Raw genomic sequence first — 22,706 nt, forward strand, 5'->3', positions numbered from 1 at the left:
ACCGGTCAAATCCATCTCATCACTTGTTTTTGTAAATAAAGTTCTACTGAAACATAGGCAGGCTCATTGTTTACATTATTGTCTATGGCTGCTTTCAGACTACAAAGGCAGAGTTGAATAGCTGAGACAGAGTTAGCATGGCCCACCAAGCCTTAAATATTTATGATCTGGCTGTTTTCAGCCAAAGGTGTTGATCCTTGGTTTATAGCACAGATAGGATCTGGAGGTAGGCTGCTTGTTTTTAAATCCTAGGTCAGCTGCTTATCACCAATACATTTTGCTGCAAGGTCCTTAAACCTCCTGGTGCTTTAGCTTCCTAATCTGTCACTGGGGCTGATGATAATGGTGCCAAAGTCACAAGGAGTCATGGGCACTCAATACATGTTTGCATTTATGACCCCTTTTCAGGGGAAACAAAAAAAACATGGTGATATTACTTTTTAAGGGACTGATTTCTTTTTTTTTTTTTTTAAGATTTTATTTATTTATTTGAGAGAGAGAGAGAGAGTGAGAGAGAGAGGGCCCAAGAGGGGGAAGGGTCAGAGGGAGAAGCAGACTCCCTGCTGAGCAGGGAGCCCGATGTGGGACTCGATCCCGGGACTCCGGGATCATGACCTGAGCCGAAGGCAGCCACTTAACCAACTGAGGCACCCAGGCGCCTTAAGGGACTGATTTCTGTAACTATCAAATCTGCCCAGAAAAGAATAAAATCTCTCACATCCAATCAACTTATTGGTCTCTCTCCTTTAATCGTCTCTAATTTTTGATGTGCTCATTTCAAAGAAAGAAGGAGAGGATCAAAAACCTTTGAAAAATATGAGTTTAAAGTATCTGATGGAAAACCCAAGAGGAGAAATACAAACTGATAGTGAAATGAATTCTGACTGTTTCATATTAAGAAAGGCTGTGCTCTCATTATTTACTGTCTCATTTGAAAACTCTTATAAAGGAAAGGCTTTCAGGTAATAACTTACGTTTATGTGGGCCTAGATGTGTATACAGTTGACCCTTGAACAACATAGGTTTGAACTGTGCCAGTCCACTTACAGGTGGACTTTTTTTTTTGGATAAATACAATACAGTACTGTAAATGTATCTTCTCCTTCTTATGAATCACATTTTCTTTTCTCTAGCTTACTTTAAAGTAATAACACAGTATATAATACACATATCATACAAAATATGTGTTCATCAATTGTTTATGCTATCAGTAAGGCTTCTGGTCAACAGTAGACTATTAGTAGTTAAGTTTTTGGAGTCAAGAGTGATATGGTGGATTTATGACTGTGGAGGGGTTGGTGCCACCAAACCCCACATTGTTCAAAGGTCAACCGTATATCCTCACCACAAATCCTGCACCCCGACTAGACCTGGAGCCTCACCACAGAGGATCAAATTAGATTCTTGCCTGTCTCCTTTGCTTGAGTTGTTCCTGCTTCTCTAATTCCGATCTATTCTCCAAGTCTCAGCATGGATACTTTTCTTCCTGTGGCCCTTGGCCTGCTCTCCAAACCATTTCTTCAAATTTCGGAAGTACTCAGAGGACTTCAGCTCTCAACAAGACACTGCGTCCCATACTCACACTCACCACAGCTGTTATTCATCTGCAGCTCATGTGGCTTCCTTGTTTCCAACCAAATTTTTTTTCCAAACTTTTTTTTAAAGATTTCATTTATTTATTTTAGAGACAGACAAAGAGAGAGAGGAGGAAGAGGAGCAGAGGGAGAAGGACAAGCAGACTCCACGCTTAGAGCAGAACCTGATGTGGGGCTGGATCCCTCGACCCTGTGATCATGACCTGAGCCGAAATCAAGAGTCAGATGCTCAACCAACTGAGCCACCCAGGCACCCCTCCCAATCAAATTTTAGATGACTCATGGCAAGGACCTAACTTGTGTTTCTCATGTGAATCTCCTGTTGCACTATGCTTAGATGCAGAGCTCTTAGTAGGCACCGAACACATAAATTAATTAAAAGTCATATTGGCTGACACACACCCATATTCAATAAAGGACTCAAATGTATAAATATAGATATGTATAGTCCCACAAATCAATGAAAAAGGAAATAATATAATAGTTACATGGGTGAAAGAATTGAACAGACACTCCACAAAAGAGTTTATCCTAATGGCCAACATACATAATGAAAAGATACTCAATTATATTAGTTATCAGGTGACTGAAAATTAAAGCCTTGTGTTGCTATCATTACACACCTACCACAATGTCTAAAATGAAAAGATGTAGAACACAGACTAGAGCAACTGGAACTCTCATACACAACCGATGGGACCACAGAATGATACAACTATTTTGGAAAACCGTTTAGCAGTATCTACAAAAGCTCAACATAAGCACATTCTGTTAATGAGCAATTCCACTCCTTGGTTTATTCTCCACAGAAATGTATATGTATGTTCATTAAAAGTTAAATACCAAAACATTCATAGTAATACCATTCATAATAGCCAAAGGGTAAAAACCACCTAAATGCAGATTAGTACTAGAATGAAAAAAGAAACATCCATATTCTTCTAATGGAATATGATACAGCCACGAAAAGGAACAATATACAATATTCCCATCAATATGGATGAATTTCACAAACATGATACTGAGTGAAAGAAGCCAGACAGAAAAGGGTACACAGTGTATGATCCGATTTGCATACAGAACAAAATCTAGTGAACAAACCTATGCTGTTAGAAATTAAGAAAATGGGGGTGCCTGGTGGCTCAGTTGGTTAAGCATCTGCCTTTGGCTCACATCATGATCCCAGGGTCCTGGGATTGAGCCCTGCGTCAGGCTCCCTGCTCAGTGGGGAGTCTGCAGCTCCCCCTGCTTGTGCTCCCTCTGTCAAATAAATAATAAAATCTTAAAAAAAAAAAAGAAGAAAATGGTTATTCTTGCAGAAGGGGGTATGAGGGGCCTCCTCAGAGATGAGTGCTAATGTTCTATTTTTTTTTATCTGAGTGTTGATTATATGGGCATGTTCGATTTGTGAAAATTTATTGAGCTGGACAATTAAAATATGTACCCTCTTCTATATGCAGACTATTCTTCAATATAAAGTTAAATTATTTCAGTTGATTCAATGAGGAGTAAGTTAGCAACATTCATCTTTATTTCCAGGTACTGCTTTGTTTTGTACATAGTATGTAGGTAACAAAGTCACCATTCCCTGGAGAGAAAAACCTATAATGTTCTGCTCATGTGGTCACAGAAACCCTTCCATTCACCAGCACCAGTTCACCACCTCCTGTCTTTTGCTAAATACGCGGGAACATGTCATTCTTTACACAGAATTCAGCACTGAGAACTGGAAAGAACTTCATTTTACAGGCCAGAAAATGGACTCTGTAAGAGTCAAGTTGTTGGTCTGAGACCAAACGGTCAATTCACAGTTGAGATAGGAGTGAGGTCCCAGAACCCTACCTCCAGCAACACCCATGCCTCCTGTTTGCCAGGAATTACTAAAGCTCCACAGGAAAGTTCCACAGTTTACAGCCTCCTGGGGAAACCGATCATCCCTGGAGTATACACACAAAAAATATTCTGTCTGCTGCAAAGGTACCAAGAGCTCTCCATCACCACGTTTTTCTCTGAAAATTTGACAGGAATTTAATAGGAGAGGATATATTTATTAATTTTCTCTGGGGCCAATTGTTTCTTGCACACTACATGTATGTGCTAATTTCTGTAGCTAAACAGCAGACTCATAACCTAGTACTTGGTTAATAATTATATGGTACATTGTATTGTAGAGTTGTTTCATGCTTTGGGGGGAAGAAAGAGAAAAATCTTACAAGTAGCAGTTCTTTGCCTTGTCATTTTGAAGGCCAAAAAAAAATCTGTATTTTGTATTCAAGGAAAACATGTTTAAATTAACGATGTGAGTATATTTTTTGTTTCTCCGGGAACAAGGCTTTTTGTATCTCTTCTCTACTTAACACATACTGATGCCAGAAGGAGGTGAAGCTACAAAAGAGGCCAAAGTATTACATAACGCAGCCTGGGTAAACAAACCCGTCTACCTGGGAGGCTTCCTGAATCTCGATGCTGACCCTGGGTGATATCAACAATGAGCAAGGAATTCTAAGAGGAGAGCACTGAGTGCATCAACTTGTACATCAAATAGAGGCTGCAGAGCAGGATGGAACTGAATCCAGTTATGAAAAGAGGGGAAGTTGGCTTAGAAAGCCTGTTGCTGCCATATTCGGAACTTCTCTCTTCTCTTCTTCTTCTTGATTTTCCCATCACCTCTCAGCCCCTACCCCTCCTTCCTACCTCCTGTCCTTAGACCCTTGGTGCTTTCAATGGACACACCCTAAGGTGACCCTCCAAAGAGTCACACCCTGTATAATCACTTCCTTTTGAGTGCAAATAAGATTTATAATCTGCTTCTAACCAAGAGAATATAGCCAAGATGGTGGGATGTCACTCCATTGACTAAATAATATTAATGGCAAATGTGATGGGATATTACATAAGACTCCATCTCAGCAGGTTGGAGTGAGAGACTCTCCCTGACTGAGCCTGAAGAAGTAATCAGCCATGTTGTGAGAGGGCCTCACGGCAAGGAATGCAGGCATCCTGTAGGAATGAGAGTGGCAGCAGCTGACAGCCAGCAAGAAATTTGGGGACCTCGTTTCCACAATGCCAAGCAACAATTCTGCCAACAACTAGGTGAGTTTGGAAGGGGATCCCAGGAAAGTAAGAAGCCCAGCTGACACCCTGATGACAGCCTTGTGAGACAATAAGCAGAGGACCCAGCTCAGCCATGCCTGGGCTCCCAACCCACAGAAACTCTACAATGATAAATGTGTCTTATTTTAAGCTACTAAGTTTGTGGTAACGTCATGCAGCAACAGAAAATAAATACACAGTAACAGGAGAAAAGCTAGAAGTTTCATAAATATCTGGAGATTAAACAACATGCTCCTGAACAACCAATGGGTCAAAGAAGAAATCCAAAGGGAAATCAAGAAATATCTTGAAACAAATAAAAATGGAAGCACAACATATTAAAGCCTATGGGATGCTGCCAAAGCTATTCTGAAAGAGAAGTTTATAGTGGCAAATGCCTACATTAAGAAATATATCTTAAAAAAAAAGAAATATATCTCCACTGGAGAGAGAGGGAGTAGTGATAGGATAGAATAAAAAAATAAAGCAAACCTAATTGAGAGAGAGAGAGAGAGAGAGAGAGAGAAAGAAAGAAAGAAAGAAAGAAAGAAAGAAAGAAAAAAAGAAAGAGGGGCACCTGGGTGGCTCAGTCGGTTAAGCATCTGCCTTTGGCTCAGGTCATGATCTCAGGGTCCTGGGATCAAGGTCAGGCTCCCTGCTCGGTGGGGAGTCTGTTTCTCCCTCTCCCTCTGCCTGCCCTCCCCCTGCTTGAGCTCTCTCTCTCTGTCAAGTAAATAAATAAAAATTTTAAAAAATAAAAATAAATTTAAAAAGAAAGAACGAAATCTCAAATAAACAGCCTAACTTTATCCCTCAAGGAACTGGAAAAACAAACTAAGCCCAAAGGTAACAGAGGGAACGAAATAAAAAAGTTCAGAGCAGAAATAAATGAAATGGCGACCAGAAACACAGTGGATCAGTGAAATTAAGATCTAATTGTTTGAAAAGATAAACAAAATTGACAAACCTTTAGCTAGACCAACTCAGAAAAAAGAACTCAAATAAGATCAGAAGTGAAAAAGGAGACATTACAACTGATACAACAGAAATACAAAGGATCATGAGAGACTACCATGAACAATGCTATGCCAAGAAACTGGATCACCCAGAAGAAATGAATAAACTCCTAGAAACATACAACCCACCAAGACTGAATCATAGTAGATAGAAGAGATAAAAAATCTGCACAAACCAATACTGAGTAAGTAAACTGAATCAGTAATCAAAAACCTCCCAATATAGGGGCGCCTGGGTGGCTCAGTCGTTAAGCGGCTGCCTTCGGCTCAGGTCGTGATCCCAGGGTCCTGGGATCGAGCCCCGCATCGGGCTCCCTGCTCGGCGGAGAGCCTGCTTCTCCCTCTCCCTTTGTGCCGCTCTGCCTACTTGTGCTCTCTCTCTCTCTGTTAAATAAATAAATAAAAATCTTTTTTTTTTAAATTTATTTATTTGAGAGAGAGAGTGAGAGAGAGAGAGAGCACAAGAGGGGGGAGCGGGAGAGGGAGAAGCAGACTCCCTGCTGAGCAGGGAGCCCGATGCGGGACTCGATCCAGGGACTCCAGGATCATGACCTGAGCCGAAGGCAGTCGCTTAACCAACTGAGCCACCCAGGTGCCCAAATAAATAAAAATCTTTAAAAAAAAAAAACAACCTCCCAATATAAAAAAGCCTAGGACAAGACGGTTTCATAGATGAATTCTACCAAACATTTAAAGAATTAAGGCCAATCCTTCTGAAACTTGTAAAAAAAAAAAAAAAAAACTGAAGAGGAGGGAATACTCCCAAACTAATTTTATGAGGCCAACATTTACCTTGATAAGAAAGCCAAATAAGGACACTACAAGAAAAGAAAATTACAGACAAATATCCCTGATGAATATAGATGCAAAAATTCTCAATAAAATATTAGCAAACTGAATTCAACAGCACATTAAAAGGATCATACACCATGATCAAGTGGGATTCTTCCCCCTGGGAGGCAAGGATGCTTCTACATATACAAATCAATAAATATGATATATCACATTAGAATGAAAGATAAAAATCACATTATCATCTCAATAGAAGCAGAAAAGAAATTTGATAGAATTCAACAACTTTCATGATAAAAACTCTCAACAAACTGGGTATAGAAGGCACATAATAAAGGCCATATATGACAAGCCCACAGCTAACAGCATATTCAGTGGTGAAAGGTTGAAAACTTTCCTTCTATGACCAGAAACAAGACAAGGGTAGCCGCTCTCACCACTCCTATTCAACATAGTACTAGAAGTCCTAGCCAGAGTCAGAAAGAAAGAAAAGAAAGAAAAAGAAATAAAAGGTATCCAAATAGGAAAGGAAGAAGTAAAATTGTTTTTGTTTGCAGATGATATGATTTTACATATAGAAATTTCTAAAGATTCCACCAAATCACTGCTAGGACTAATCAACAAATTCAGTAAAGTCACAGGATACAAAATCAACACACAGAAAATGTTGCATTTCTATATACTAACAACAAAACATCTGTAAAAGAAATTTAAAAAATCCAGCCTGGGTGGCTCAGTCAGTTAAACATCTGACTCTTGGTTTTGGCTCAGATCATGACCTCAGGGTCATGGAATCAAGCCCTGTGTTGGACTCCGCGCTCAGCACGGTGTCCGCTTGTCCCTCTCCCTCTCCTCCTCCCCATGTTCTCTCTCTCTCTCATAAATAAATTTAAAATCTTAGAAAATAATAAAAAAAATCAATCCTATTCACAATATATAGCATCAAATTGGGCCGTCTGGGTGGCTGAGTTGGTTAAGTGGCTGACTTCAGCTCAGGTCATGATCTCAGGGTTCCGGGACAGAGCCTCACGTGGGGCTCCACGCTCAGTGGGGAGTCTGCTTGTCCTCTCCCTCTCCCTCTGTCCCTCCCCCCCTGCTCACGCTCTCTTTCTCAAATAAATAAACAAAATCTTTTTTAAAAAAAACAATATAGCATCAAAAACAATAAAATACTTAGGAATAAATTTAACCAAGAAGATGAAATATCTGTCCACTGAAAACTATACTGACTTCGATGAAAGAAATTGAAGAAGACACAAGTAGATGGAAAGATATCCCATGTTCACAGATCAGAAGAATTAATATTGCTAAGATGTCCATACTACCCAAAGCCATCTACAGATTCAATGCAATCCCTTTCAAAATTTCAATGACATTTCTTACAGAAACAGAACAATCCTAAAGTTTGTATGGAGCCACAACAGACCACAAATAGCCAAAGAAGTCCTGAGAAAGAAGAGCAAAGCTGGAGGCATCACCCTTCCTGATTTCAAACTATATTACAATGAAACAATAATCAAAACACTATGGCACTGGCATTAAAAACAGACACATAGTACAATGGAATAGAATCAAGAGCCCAGAAATAAACCCTTATGTATATGGTTAATTAATATTTGACAAGGAGGCCAAAAATACTCAATGGGGAAAGGTAATCTCTTCCATAAATGGCACTGGGAAAACTGGATAAGCACATGCAGAAGAATGAAACTGTACTCCTACCTTACACTTAAGTCAAATTTAATTTGAAATGGATATTAAAGACTTAAACCTAGGGGCGCCTGGGTGGCTCAGTCGTTTAAGCGTATGCCTTTGGCTCAGGTCATGATCCCAGGGTCCTGGGATCAAGCCCCGCATCGGGCTCTCTGCTCAGCAAGGAGCCTGCTTCTCCCTCTCCCTCTGCCTACCGCTCTGCCTACTTGTGCTCTATCTCTGTCAAATAAATAAATAAAATCTTAAAAAAAAAAAAAAAAAGACTTAAACCTAAGACCTAAAACCATAGCATTCCTAGAAGAAAACATAGGGAAAAAGCTTTTTGACATTGGTCCTGGCAGTGATTTCCTAGATATAACACCAAAAGTACAAGCAACAAAAGCAAAAGTAAAGAAGTAGAACCACATCGAACTAAAAAGTTTCTGCACAGTAAAAGAAACCATCAACAAAATGAAAAGGCAACCTAGAGAATGGAAGAAATATTGACAAATCATATTTCTGATAAAGGGTTAATATCCAAAATATGAAAACAACTCATACAACTCAATAGCAAAACTACAAACAACCCAATTAAAATCTGGGCAAAGGACCTGAATAGACATTTTTCCAAAGGAAACATACAATGGCCAACAGGTACACAAAAAGCTGCTTGACAACATTAATCACCAGGGAAATGCCAATCAAAACCACAAGAAGACATCACCTCACACCTGTCAGAATGGCTACTATCAAAAAGACAGAAGATAAAAAGTGTTGGCAGGGATGTGGAGAAAAGGGAACCTTAGTGCACTGTTGGTGGGAGTGTAAGTTGGTGCAGCCACTGTGGAAAACAGCATGGAGGGTCCTCAAAAATTAAAAATAGAACTATCATATGACTAGCAATTTCACGTTTAGGTATATATCCAAAAGAAATGAAGGCAGGATCTCAAAAAGATATTTGCATACTCCTGTTTATTGCAACATTATTCACAATAGCCAAGATATGGAAACCACCTAAGTGTCCATCCACAGATACCTAGATAAAGAAAATGTGAAGATAAGTGTACACGGTGGAATACTGTTCAGCCATAAGAAAAAAGGAATCCTGCCATTTGTGACAACTTGGATGAAACTTGAGGGCATTATGCTAAGTGAACTAAGTCAGACAGAGAAAGACAAAACTATATGATCACACTTATATGTGAAATCTAAAAAAGCCAAACTCAGACAAACAGAGAGTAGAGTGGTGGTTACCAGGTGGGGAATATGGAGAGATACTGGTCAAAAGGTACAAACTTTCAGTTATAAGATTAACGAGCTCTGGGGATCTAATATACAGCATGGGGATTATAGCTAATAATACTGTATTACATATTTGAAAGTTGCTAAAAAAGTAAACCTTCAATGTACTCACCACAAAACAGAAATGGTAATTATGTGACAGGATGGAGGTGTTAGCTAATGCTACCAGTGGTAATCATCTTGCAACATATAAATGTATCAAATCAATACCTGATACACCTTAAACTTACACAATGTGAAAACAAATAACAGTGTTCTCAGGATCAGCTTGACTTTTCCAGGCCCTCATGTCACAACACACCCAAGCCTCCCATCTTTGTCCCATCTCTGAAAGATGCTCTCACAAAAACCTCTTTCCTCAAACATCCAAACTCTCTTATTTCTCCAGAGCCTGAAAGAGAATTGTTTGTTAATCTCTGATAGACTGATTAATAATTAAACATTAGTGATTCTGTCATCTAGCCATTCCAGGAATATAAACTTTTTAATAGAAAACAGCAGTATCAGCGTGCCTGGGTGGCTCAGTCGGTTAAGCATCTGACTCTTGATCTCAGCTCAGGTCTTGATCTCAGGGTCATGAGTTCAAGCCCCTCGTTGGACTCCACATTGGGCGTGAAGCCTACTTAAATAAAAAAAAGAAAAAAGAAAACCTCAGTATTTTTCCAGGTGTGCTCGGAAAAATGCAAAACAAAACAAAAAACCAGTTCTGTGGCCAAATGTTTGGGAAATGCTGAGCAAAGCAAAGTTAAGCAAGTTTTTTTGTTGTTGTTTTTGTTTTTGTTTTTTTTTACTGAAGGAGTTTTAGAGCTTATATCCTCCTAAAGGAGTGTGAGGATCCACAAAAGGAGATAAGCACACGGCATTTGTATAACGTATTTGACTACACAGCCATTTCCTCCTCCCCTTTTAATGTGTGTGCTTTTGTGTGCATATGTGTGTGGAATCTTACAGGACAGCAACCCAGAGAGCAGGCAGGCAGGCAGGCAGGCAGACAGATACACACACACACATATGAAAAGAACTAGAAGATATTAAAATTGAATGCCTATAAATAATAGTTATATCAGTAGTTATTATATAATAATGAGTTTAAGGGTGTTTACTTGTCTCCTCTACATTTTTATTGTTTGCAAATAATTTTTCAAAGATAAAAAAAATTTTTTAAAGATAAAAAAATTTAGAGAAAGTAACTAGCATGTATCCATCTTGAGCCAGAAATTATAATTTTTTAAAGATTTCATTTATTTATTTGAGAGAGATAGAGAGCCCGCAAGTGAGAAAGAGAGAGGACAAGCGGGGCGGGGTAGGGGAAACAGAGGGAGAAGGAGGAGCAGGCTCCCCACTGAGCAGGGAGCCCAAGCAGGGCTCAATCCCAGGACCCCGGGATCACGACCTGAGCCAAAGGCAGACACTTAAATGACCAAGCCACCCAGGCGCCCCAACCAGAAATTGTTTTTTAAAAATTAATTAAGGGTGATTATTCCTAATGCAAGCAGATCAATTGATTTTTATCAGTATTCAAAAGATGTCTACAGGTTTCTATAAAAGATGAACCTCTTCATACATTCAAATTATGTTTCAATTTTTAAAAATTGAAATACACATTTAGTGCAATAATTGCCGTATGGTAGATTCACAAAAAGACTTCATTTAATTGAACTCTTTGAAGCCCCATTTACTGGGTAAAATTTACCATCTGGTGGTATATCTGCTATTATGGGGCATTAGCAAATACCATTAACAGAGTTCATTATTTGAGATTAGTGTTTCATGATTTCTTTTATCCCCAGCACTGAGTTGTAAATAGGCTACGTTCAGACTAAAAGCATTTTATCCATGATGTTTTTCATTTTCTATTTATTCTTCCATTATTTGTGATCCCCTGATGATATCCAAACATCAGTATTTTCCTCAACACTTTCCTGGCTCTAGCAAAATTCAAGATGTCATATGTGAGTTTGCCTTAAGGCTTTTCTGCCGCCAATCCGCTTATTCTCGTATCCACATCTGTGTGCCATTGAGTCGCCCGCCCATACAAGGGGATCTCACACCCAAGACATTGGCCTTTCCAAAGCTTCCACCCAATGTGGCTTCTCTCTTCTGGCAGTTTCCTACACCAGAAGAAGATTCTTTTAAGTAGCTATTAGACCATTCTGCTTTCATTCACGGTGGAGAGGCAAGAAATTTTAAAATCCATTGCTTATTGGTTTTCTTGATATGTTGGACATTAGTCATTATTTTAGATAATGAAGCCATCAAAATGTCTAACTCTTTCTCGAGGACCACAAATAAGACTCAATATTAACATCAGAAATTCCTCATCACTGAGAGAAATTATCTAGATATTTCATATATCACTCATTGTGAAACGTAAGCTTTTTTTGCAAAAAGAAGAGTGCTTCATTTTTTTAAAGATTTATTTATTTATTTATTTATTTGAGAGAGAGAGACAGAGACAGGGTGTGAGTGGGGAGAGAGGCAAAGGGAGAGGGAGAGAGAGAGAGAGACTCCTCCAGCAGACTGCCCGCTGAGCATGGAGTCCCAACACAGGGCTTGATCCCAGGACCCTGGGATCATGACCTGAGCCCAAATCAAGAGTAGGCTGCTCAACCTACTGAGTCACCCAGGCGCCCCAAGAAGGGTGCTTTAGAATGCACACACATACACACACACAAAAGCACATATAAATGTGATTAGATATTCTCAAAGAAACAAGAAATAATAAATAAGGAATTAACCGCATCTTATATTATCATCCCATTTGGTTAAAATCTTATTTTCTTTAAAAATTAATTAGTCTCCTAAAGAACATGACTTGTGCTTGATTCCTGGAAGAAACAAACTAAAAATATCATGAGTCGGGCTACACTGGGTAATCTCAAAAGCATAACTCACCAACTGTCTGAATAATGTCACTGTGAGAGGGAAGACTATTTATGGTGGCTCCTTCCTTGCATCATGAATTTCATAGGAACGAGCAAATTTGTTGCATACACAGCAGAGAATACTGATGAAATTTTCGAAGGTAGGAGCTGTCAATTTTGGTGACATTAGGGGATTTCAAATGTAGTAAAAAATGAAAAGCACCACTCCTACAAGAGTCCGTGCTCATATATTTCTCCTCCATTAGAATCTAAAATTATACTGAAAGAATTAAATAGGAGAAACTGGCATTCTAAAAACAGCAACCCAAGCGTCATCAGGCGTGGGAAAGGTTGGGCAGCTTTGTTGTTCCTTTTCACCCCGTTACTAGATCTATGAGCTTCCTTCCTCCCAGTTAAGTACTTAGAGTATATAAGACAATGGTCAGATTCACAGCTGAGAAAGCAGCCTGGCAAAACAGAAACCATAAGTAATGACAAGCCCACTACTTATAAAACCATGACCGAAGACTGCCTGAGACAAAAACTGCTCTGCTCATATTTAACCGTAAGCAGGAGCACCTGGGGGGCTCAGTCGTTAAGCGTCATGATCTTCGGGGTCCTGGGATTGAGCCCCGCATCAGGCTCCCTGCTCGGCAGGAAGACTGCTTCTCCCTCTCCCACTCCTCCTGCTTGTGTTTCCTCTCTCGCTGTGTCTCTGTCAGATAAATAAAAATCTTTTAAAAAAAAATAAATAAATAAACTGGAAGCAAAAACACGTGCAGTCCTCTTACAGTGTAGCTTCTGGGAAAATCTTAGCTGAAAAAAAGAAAGATACCATTATCCTAGAAGGGAAGAAATTGTTGTTGCCATTAATTTCAACTAAGTCATAACACATAAGTTGTATCTACAAGCAAAATAAAAATAAAGGCAACAAAGGAAAGCTTATTTTCATTCTCTGTGGTCTTAGCCCACGGGAGGACCAGAGGTTTGTGCTGGGCAATAAGCCACAGTAGAACAGGACAACTTAATTTTTGGTCATGTACAAACCACTCTGTCCAAGGTGACTTAGCTCATGAAAAGAACCAAAGTGAGAAAGTCAGAAAAGACTTGCCATGATCAAGTTTCCTGTGGGTAGCTTTGAATATGCAGCTATTTACATGGGAGGAAAGGCAAACCAGTAGGTAAATAATTCACAGGAGTTGAGTCTGATACATTTTCAGAAGATAATAAAATGCAATATCGATGGCTTTATAAAGAAATAATTCAGGGGGCGCCTGGGTGGCTCAGTCGTTAAGCGTCTGCCTTCGGCTCAGGTCATGATCCCAGGGTCCTGGGATCGAGCCCCGCATCGGGCTCCCTGCTCCGCAGGAAGCCTGCTTCTCCCTCTCCCACTCCCCCTGCTTGTGTTCCCTCCCTCACTGTGTCTCTCTCTGTCAAATAAATAAATAAAATCTTAAAAAAAAAAAAAGAAATAATTCAGCTTTGCATTGTTCAGCTGGATTGCTCAAAAAAAATCTATGATGCTATTGTATCAACCTTCCATAGTTATCTAGAAAAGCAGATATAAGCACTACTGAAAGGGACATGCTCATAAATTCTCTTTGAATTATACTTCCCAAATAATCACAACATAAATAATTTCTAGAATTCTAGATGCTTCCACTTATTTTTTCTTCTCAACGATGGTCTTCTATTCCTTCTTCAGACTCTGATGCTTTCTGGTGTTTTTAGTGTAGACTTTGCTTTCGTTTTCTGCTTCCAACTTTTAGAAGTTCTACTGAGAGCTTTGTGCCCAGCTAATATCTTCTCACAGATATCTATGAGTTAGCTTCTCTCTCTCTCTTTTTTAATAGACTTTATTTTATTATTTTTTTAGACAGAGAGAGAGCGTGTATGTGTGCACACACGGCGTGGGGGGGTGGGTAGAGGGAGAGGGAAAGAAAGAATCCTAAGCAGGCTCCATGCTCCGAGTGGAGCCCAATGTGGGGCTTGATCTCATGACCCTTCAACCATCACCCAAGCCGAAATCAAGAGTCAGAGGCTCAACCCACTGAGCCACCCAGGCGCCTTTAGCTTTTCTCTTTCTTAAAAATCTGCCGGGAGAAAAAACCTTCTCTAGCTGAGGGATGTAAGCCAGAAACAAGAGCACTCCCTGGTGGACATTCACGGCAATACCGCCTACACGGAAACGTGGACAGCTTTCTCTCCAGACTCCCTCAAGAAGTCATGGTTAAGAGGAGGACCATATATGTCACGGTCCAAACCAAATGCTTGTGAGAACAAGTGGAAGTTATGAAAATATGGACACCCAGAAAACAGATGTAAACCAGGACTGATTCAGGCAAACAGGGATGTATGGCCATTCTAAGTATTAAAGTTAGAAATTGTGACTTTGTCCCTGGGTAATTGAAGTGAAGCAAGAATTAGAATTTGTTAACTTGTGGAGAGGAGACCAGAGAAAGTCATAGCGTTGGTAAATAATACTATCATTCTCTCCTCATTGGGGAGGATGTCCTCATTCTACTTGCACTCAGAGAAAAAAGCACATTACTGATTGAAAGGATATGGTACCTGATTTCCACAAGTTTCCGAAAGTAATAGGTTCAGCAATAATTTTCAAAATGCAAGAACTTCATTTCCACACAAATGTGTAAATGATCCAAATGGCACATTAAGCCATAATATATCCTTGGTTTTACTTCTTATTTAAACTCTGGAATATAAAGAGATATTCACATTTCCAGCCAATTTATATTACAGGTTATTAACAGGCCTTCTCTATTTTAAGACCTTGGTTGTAGAATATATTTCAATTAATGCTGCCAATAGTGGAATGACCTGAAGAGATGGGTCAAGACTGCAGATATTTACAAAATAAATGAAATCATCAGGTTATGACTACAGAACTGGCAGGACTTAATACTAACCTCAGCTTGAATGAAAAAAATTGCATAATAAAACAAAATAAATGGAAATAATCTTTCACGGGTGCCAATAATTTAGATTTATGGGGTCATCTCTACAAATTGCAATTCCTAATGGATTGCCAAACATGTGTCTGAGGCCTTTCATTTCCTGTTTTGTACATTTTATTATCATTCGAAGGGCTAGAAAATTGGAGTCTTAAAGTGCAAAAATGGGGACATAAACAAATGTTTGCGAAATGGATCGTGTATAGAGATTCAATAAGCAAACTATGTTTCACAAGACTTTTTATTATTGTTTAATTATGTAAGTTGTGAAATTTCATTCTTTTCTCAATTAAAAGAAACGTCCTGAGATTGTAAATGGCAAATTCAGATATTCCAACTGCCAGGTCCATTGCTGGGGCAGGGGGATTTCAATAGATGTGGCAGTACTTTTCAAACCAAAGTATCATTTCTGTGATGACAATACTCTTATTTCACGGAGGTGTACAAAATCTACCTTATTTTACAGGGTAAGTGACCTGGGCAGAGAGAAGTTACAGTCCAAACTAGAAATGGAAACCTTCAGACCCTATTAGGCTGCCTGAAGCATGGCTCGAAATTTCCCATTGCCTTATATCATCAGTTGTAATGCAGTTGGGTAGACTCACAGCTGTATTCATACCAATTCCATCCTAATTATGGTGCCATGAAATTACACTGCATGGATTTTACTGCAATCAGGAGATGCCCACTGTCTCCTTAACGGAAACCTGGGAATGAACCTGGCTTAATGGATCTCAGCTGGGGTTGATTATGCTCTCCTCCCTACGAGGGACACTTGGTGATGTCTGGAGACATTTTTAGTTGATACATCCCTGGAAGGGGGAGGAGGGGCCAGGCATGTTGTTAAAGATCCTACAATACACAGAACAGTCTCCAACAACGAAGAATTATCCAGCCTCAAAGGTCAATAGTGTTGCAGTTGAGAAATCCTGTCCTAGACATCAGCACAGTTATTTCCAAGTTATTTTGTTGGGATAGAACCGACCCATTTGATAACTCATCCAATGCAGTTGATGTTGATGCCTATGGGCTGTAAAATCAGACACCTTTATAATTAGTTTCCAGATTGTGGGAATGTACTGCATCTGAAGCTTGATGTTCCCCATTCAAAGTGTTGCAGGATCTTTAGAAGGTGTTTGTGGCACAGGAAGGGAGGGAGGAAATTCTGAGGGACTCTGCTAAGAAGAAATGGCCAGCCTCTTATTCTTCATACCCTAAGGTGACCTCCAGTGAGCCACAGCCCTGTAGAGTCCCATCCTCTTATGGATGGCTGGGACCTGTGACTTGCTTCTCAGAAAAGCTGATGGGATGTTACTCTCACGATTATATTTCGTTATAGAAGACTCAGTCCCAGAAGACTGGAATTCTCCTGCTGGAGAAATTCTCCTGCTGGCCTTGAAGAAGTAAGCTGCCATGTTGTGAACTGCCTGTGAAGTGGGCCATGTGTCTAGAAACTACGGGAGACTTCTAGGGCCTGAGGGCAGCCTTCAGCTGATGGCCAATAAAAAGCCAGACACCTCAGGCATAACACCTCAGGAGATGACCTGCGGAAAAGCTGAGGAAATTTCTGACAGGGTCCTTCCCCAGTCAAGCCGTAGATGACATCGCAGCCCTGGTTGACTCCAGAGTCGCCAGCTGTGAGGCCCCAAGCAAAAGACCTAGTTAAGCTGTGCTCGAACATGGCCCACAGGAATCGCAAGATATGGTGTTGTTTTAAGCTGCTAAAATCGTGGCAATTGGTTATGCAGCAACAGGATGAACTCACCACGGAAGAGCAGTGTCTGTGGTGCTGAGGAAAAAGTGTAGAGCCATGTGCCACTCTTCTTAATTTATCTGACTTCCTGACTGAGAGAAAGAAAGTCTGGGGGTGTTGCTTGGGCTTAGAGCATCACTATAAAATGGCATCGGACAATTCACAGCGCTGGGGAGGGTATGTGCTATGGTGAGCACTGTCAATTGTGTAAGACTGATGAATCACAGACCTGTACCTCTGAAACAAATAATACATTATATGTCAAAAAAAAAAAAAAAGATAGCAGGAGGGGAAGAATGAAGGGGGGGAATCGGAGGGGGAGATGAACCATGGGAGACTATGGACTCTGAAAAACAAACTGAGGGTTCTAGAGGGGAGGGGGGTGGGAGGATGGGTTAGCCTGGTGATGGGTATTGAGGAGGGAACATTCTGCATGGAGCACTGGGTGTTGTACACAAACAATGAATCATGGATCACTACATCAAAAACTAATGATGCAATGTATGGTGATTAACATAACATAAAAAAAAATTAAAAAAAAAAACGGCATTGGGAGGCCAAGTGGCAGCAGTGGATCAAAGGGAGCTGCATATAGAAAATTCCACTGTTTCACCAAACACAGTTATGGAAAACCTCCATATTTCACTCTGGCCCATTTTCTCTCCAACGTGACCAGATCACCCCTAAGTGGGTAGAAGCATTGCTGTGGCCTGACACAGGAAACCCCTGGCAGAGGAGTTTCACCAGGTAGGGAGGAAAATTTCAAGGAGATGGAATTCTCCATTTCCAGCTGAAAAGCCCCACCCCCTCTCCCCGTTCTTGTAGGAAATGGATGGATGAACACAGATGAACAAACAGCAGTGCCCAGGCCTCCATGTGGGGTTCCAAGAGGAAGATTCAAATAGAGTTCAGGAAACAGTAGAAGTGAATCAAGGGAACCCTTGGTGCTGCTTACTGAGGAAAAAGGGGTGGATGCAAGCAGAACTGTCCCAAGCCAAAGCACACAACACAAGAAGAAGCAAATGTGGGGTCTAAACAAAAGCGCTTGTAACAGAATGAATGCATTTTGGATGGAGAAGGCAGATGATGTGAATAATCAGGGGAAGATTTATTCAAGCAAGCCACAGAACATTTTCAGTGACTCAGACTCTGATAGGAATGAAAGAAAACATAGGCTCTATAAAACCCTAGGAAAATTAGTAGTAAAAAAAAACCAGAACGAAATGAGAAGGAAAGGGCGGAGGAAATAAATGAAGAAAAAACCGATGCATTGTGTGACTAAGAGAGAAGCCAGTTTACTGAGGGAACAGAAACTTGAGGTGAGATGAACTTATAAGGCAGCAGGCAGAGAGGGTGGAAGAGGAGCGCAGATTTAGGGGAAAGAGAAGAGGATGCAGGAAGAAAGGTCTATTCAGAGAAGCAGGGAGAGAATGACTATAGAGCCATTTTGTGCAATTTGAGCAAGGAGTTCCCAGAAACATGAACAGCCAGGGTTAAGTGCTAAGGGAAGGTCATGGATGAGTAGACAAAGTGGGGGAAAACTTTCTCTCTGCAGAGGAAGGAAAATTGGAGGGCCTTCAGTGGTGCTGCCCTCAGGGACTTTGATCTCTCTGGGCTGCTAAGGGGAAATCTGAACTTTCCAGATCAAAGTGGGAATAGCAGATGTCTGTTTGATCACCTGTAGTTTTCAACCAGGACTCTCAAGCTGCCAAGAGAGTTCTTTACCAACCACCCTTACTTCTAATAAATGGACTTCAATTTGAAGGTAATTTTTAGTCTTTTAGATAAGATTTCTGCCTCAAGACTATAGGCGCTCTTATGAATCCCGGCAATAGGTCAGGATACTCCTCCCCCACGCCACCCCCTTTCTCTCTCTCTCAGGAAAGGGTTGAAGCTGCAGTTGATGCTTTCCCCAGTATTATGCCATCTAAGGACTACTAACTTGCCAATGGAAAATACTAGTTGGTGCTACTTTGTAGAGGTTAAGAGTCAGCGAGAGGGGCCAAATGCTTTATTCATGCATTTGATATGCTTTAGTCAACCTCCTCTAGAATGGACAAATGTTCTTCACTGTCTACTCCAAGTATCTACTCATAATACAGTACAGGGAAGAAAGCAATGAAAATCATTCCTTACGGCTGTTTCAAAAGAACAAAACAAAAGGCAAGCAACAATTTCAGAAAGAACTCATAGAATAACTTTCTGAGATATTTATTATGAAGCAGAGACCAGAATTTGGGGTTAAGGCATTACTAACAACAGGGTAGGGAAAGAAAAGGACTTGCCCAGTAAGGAATGTCTTATTTTGCATTTCCAGATTCACTCTCCCAGTGCTCTTTGAGTCAAGACTCAGGGAAAACTCAGTTCAGTCCAGGCAAACCAAATCAGCAACCACTGTGGTCATTAGCTGCTTTGCTAATTTGTTATTTTAAATGAACTGTGGAGAGAGACTCGCTGCTCTGCAGTTATCATTAGCTCTGGCCAAACAAGGTACTTTCCCACGATGCTGGCTGGCTGGGCAGGGGGAGAGCCAGGGCACCTGTGGCATGGCCCTCATGCTCACTGAGTTACAGGCGCCAGAGCACTTCAGTGCAGACAGATAAGAGCTTAGCTCTCAGAGATGGAGCTGGATCGTTGCAAGGCTCTGACCACCACTAGCTGTGTTTCCTTCAGCAAGTCGCTTAAAATGACTAAGCTTCTTTCCTTGCCTTTCCAAAACAAAGAGGGTCAAATGAACAAGGGATAAGGTGATGAGGCACGACTGCATCTGCTTTACAACGCTGTCAGGAATAAATGACATAGTTTAGGTACGGTGCTTAACAGAGTGTATGGCATTGTAAGTACCCTTTTATATAAGTTATTGTTATTTCATTATAGATTTCATTGCTTATGTTGGTAACAAGATTGACTTTTTTTTTTTAAGTTTGTTTACTTATTTATTTCAATAATGTCTACACCCAATGTGGGGCTTGAACTCACGATGCCAAGATCAAGAGTCGCATGCTCCACCCATTGAGCCAGCCAGGCCCCCCAAGATTGACTTATTTTATTTTATTTTATTTTTTAAGATTTTATTTACTTATGTATTTGACAGAGAGAGACACAGCGAGAGAGGGAACACAAGTGGGGCAGTGGGAGAGGGAGAAACAGGCTTCCCGCCGAGCAGGGAGCCCAATGCGGGGCTCAATCCTAGGACCCTGGGATCATGACCTGAGCCGAAGGCAGGCACTTAATAACTGAGCCACCCAGGCGCCCCCAAGATTGACTTTTTAAAAAGAAGACCACCGGAGCTTTCAATCTATCTTCCTGACCTGGCTATTTTGGTCACTGGCAGGGTCTGTGAAGAAAGAGCCACTTTATATGTGGGTGTGCAGGGTGAAGGTAGGGAGTGGTTTGGAACAGAGGGGTGGGGGAAATTTTAGGCATTAGAGTCCACCCGCAAGCTCCTCTCACAGCACCTATCCACCGGACTGCCATTATGTGTTTATCTTTTTTCTCTTCTAGATCGTGAGTTCACAGAGAGCAGGTGCTTGTCTTCCTCTCTTGGTTTCTTTTTTTTTTTTTTTTAAGATTTTATTTATTTATTTGAGAGAAAGACAGAGACAGGGATAGCAATGGAGAGCACAAGCAGGGAGGAGAGGGAGAAGCAGGCTCCCCGCTGAGCAGGGAGTCTGATGCGGGGCTCCATCCCAGGACCCTGGGATCATGACCTGAGCCAAAGGCAGACGCTTAACCGACTGAGCCGCCTAGGTGCCCCACCTCTCCTGGTTTCTTAACAAGGCTAGTTAGAGGACCTGAATGGGAAGAAAGCATAATTTTGGTGAAGAACTGTGAAGTCCCGATTTCAAAGTCGTATCTAATAATAGCACTTGTGTTGACCATCCCTTTTCTGAAATGCCCAAGTCACTAATACAGTTCTTATCTTTCAAGACACAGGCACTCTTTATTCAACTCTCAACACTCCAGTACTATATTTTCTGTGTAGCAGCAACATCTTGTCCTTCCTCCCCTGGGAGTCATCATTTACCATCATCATTACCATCAACAACCTTACCAGCACCACTACCACTATGAAATGGACATAGACATTAAATCTAGAGAAGGCTAAAAGCTTCCATTTCCATCCCTCTGTCTTGTAACATCCATGGCAAGGAAGCATCTCCTTCCTCCCTGGGTCCTCATACAGAGTTTTTATCATGAATATTTAAATCTTGATCAGATCCCTCAATCCAGGCTGCTGAGCTGACTGTGCTTCTTTCCTTTCCTTCTAGGACTCAGGCTGGAGAGTCTTGGTACACTCATTCCCTGAGGTTGCCTGGGCATCTAAAACATCCTTGACCCAGGAGAAGATCTGTTCAGATCTGGTTTTTTTTTTTCAGACTTCCATTTTTTCTTCCCTCCACTCTGTGGTTCTGAGTTGTATCATTATTCTTTCCTTGTAGGCAGGAAGAAAATTACTTCCAGAGTTCTCTGAAAGGTGCCTTTGGTTTCTTCCCAAATCTCACCATCACCATTCCTGTAGTCTTTTCAGAAACCTCCAGGAAGCAGCATCTGAGATGCTCCACCATAGCCCATGCCCTCCCAAACTTGAATAGCATTGACTGTACAGTTGGCCCAATGTTTCTGATCTCTGGCCACCTCTCACATGCTCAATGAACACAGGCATATATAAATAATAATTTCCAATCTAAAAAATGAAAGAGCAGGGGCACTTGAGTGGCTCAGTCAGTTGAGCGTCTGACCCTTGATTTCAGCTCAGGTCATGATCTCGGGGTTGTGGGATTGAGCCCCGCATTGGGCTCCACACTGGGCATGCAGCCTGCTTGAGATTCTCTCCCTCTCTCTCCCCACAAAGAAAGAAAGAAAGAAAGAGCAAAGTCAAGCATTACCTGGTTTATTCTATGTCCAGGCAAAGCCATTGAATGTCTCCAGGTAGTAGACATTCTCAGTCACCGGGCTCAAGGATGGATTCAAATTATAGTGGATTCATAGGCATCAGATCCACTCACTCCTCTATATCTGACATGACCTGGCCAAGTAAACTGCCTTCTTCCACCTGCAAGCTTATGACCCCTCAACTTTTTTTATCATCGGTTACAATCCTCTAACCACACAGGCTACAATATCCTTCTTCCCTTCACAAACACTGCACTTCTCTTTAGAAAGACCATAATTTAAAACATTTGGGGAAGAATGTTTCTGAACACTGCTGTAAGAATTATAGGATAAGAGAGATTATCTTAATTATGTCACTCGACATAGTGCAAACCCATGCAGAGCAAATGTAGTTTCAATCTCTTGTCACTGGAGAAAAGCTAGCAAAACATGTAATACATTTTTGAAACACTTATATTTTTATTATCTCAAATTTCATTAATAGACCATAAGAACCATATGTCAAATCAATAATATGCTACGTTGAAGGAATAAGCTCACTTATCTTGCAGTGGTAAGGCAGGTCTACTGCAGTCTAACTGGCTTGATTTCAGGGAGTCAAGAAAATCCTCTTTTTTTAAAAGCTGACGGATGCTTGAAATTTTACATCAATCAATTATCCCTTTGGGTGAAGACATTGGTCTCTTTGGAAAAAATCTCTGAGCAGGTATGAGAGATTTGTATCTATGTGG

The sequence above is a fragment of the Neomonachus schauinslandi genome, chromosome X, assembly GCF_002201575.2.
Source record: "Neomonachus schauinslandi chromosome X, ASM220157v2, whole genome shotgun sequence".
Lineage (NCBI taxonomy): Eukaryota > Metazoa > Chordata > Mammalia > Carnivora > Phocidae > Neomonachus > Neomonachus schauinslandi.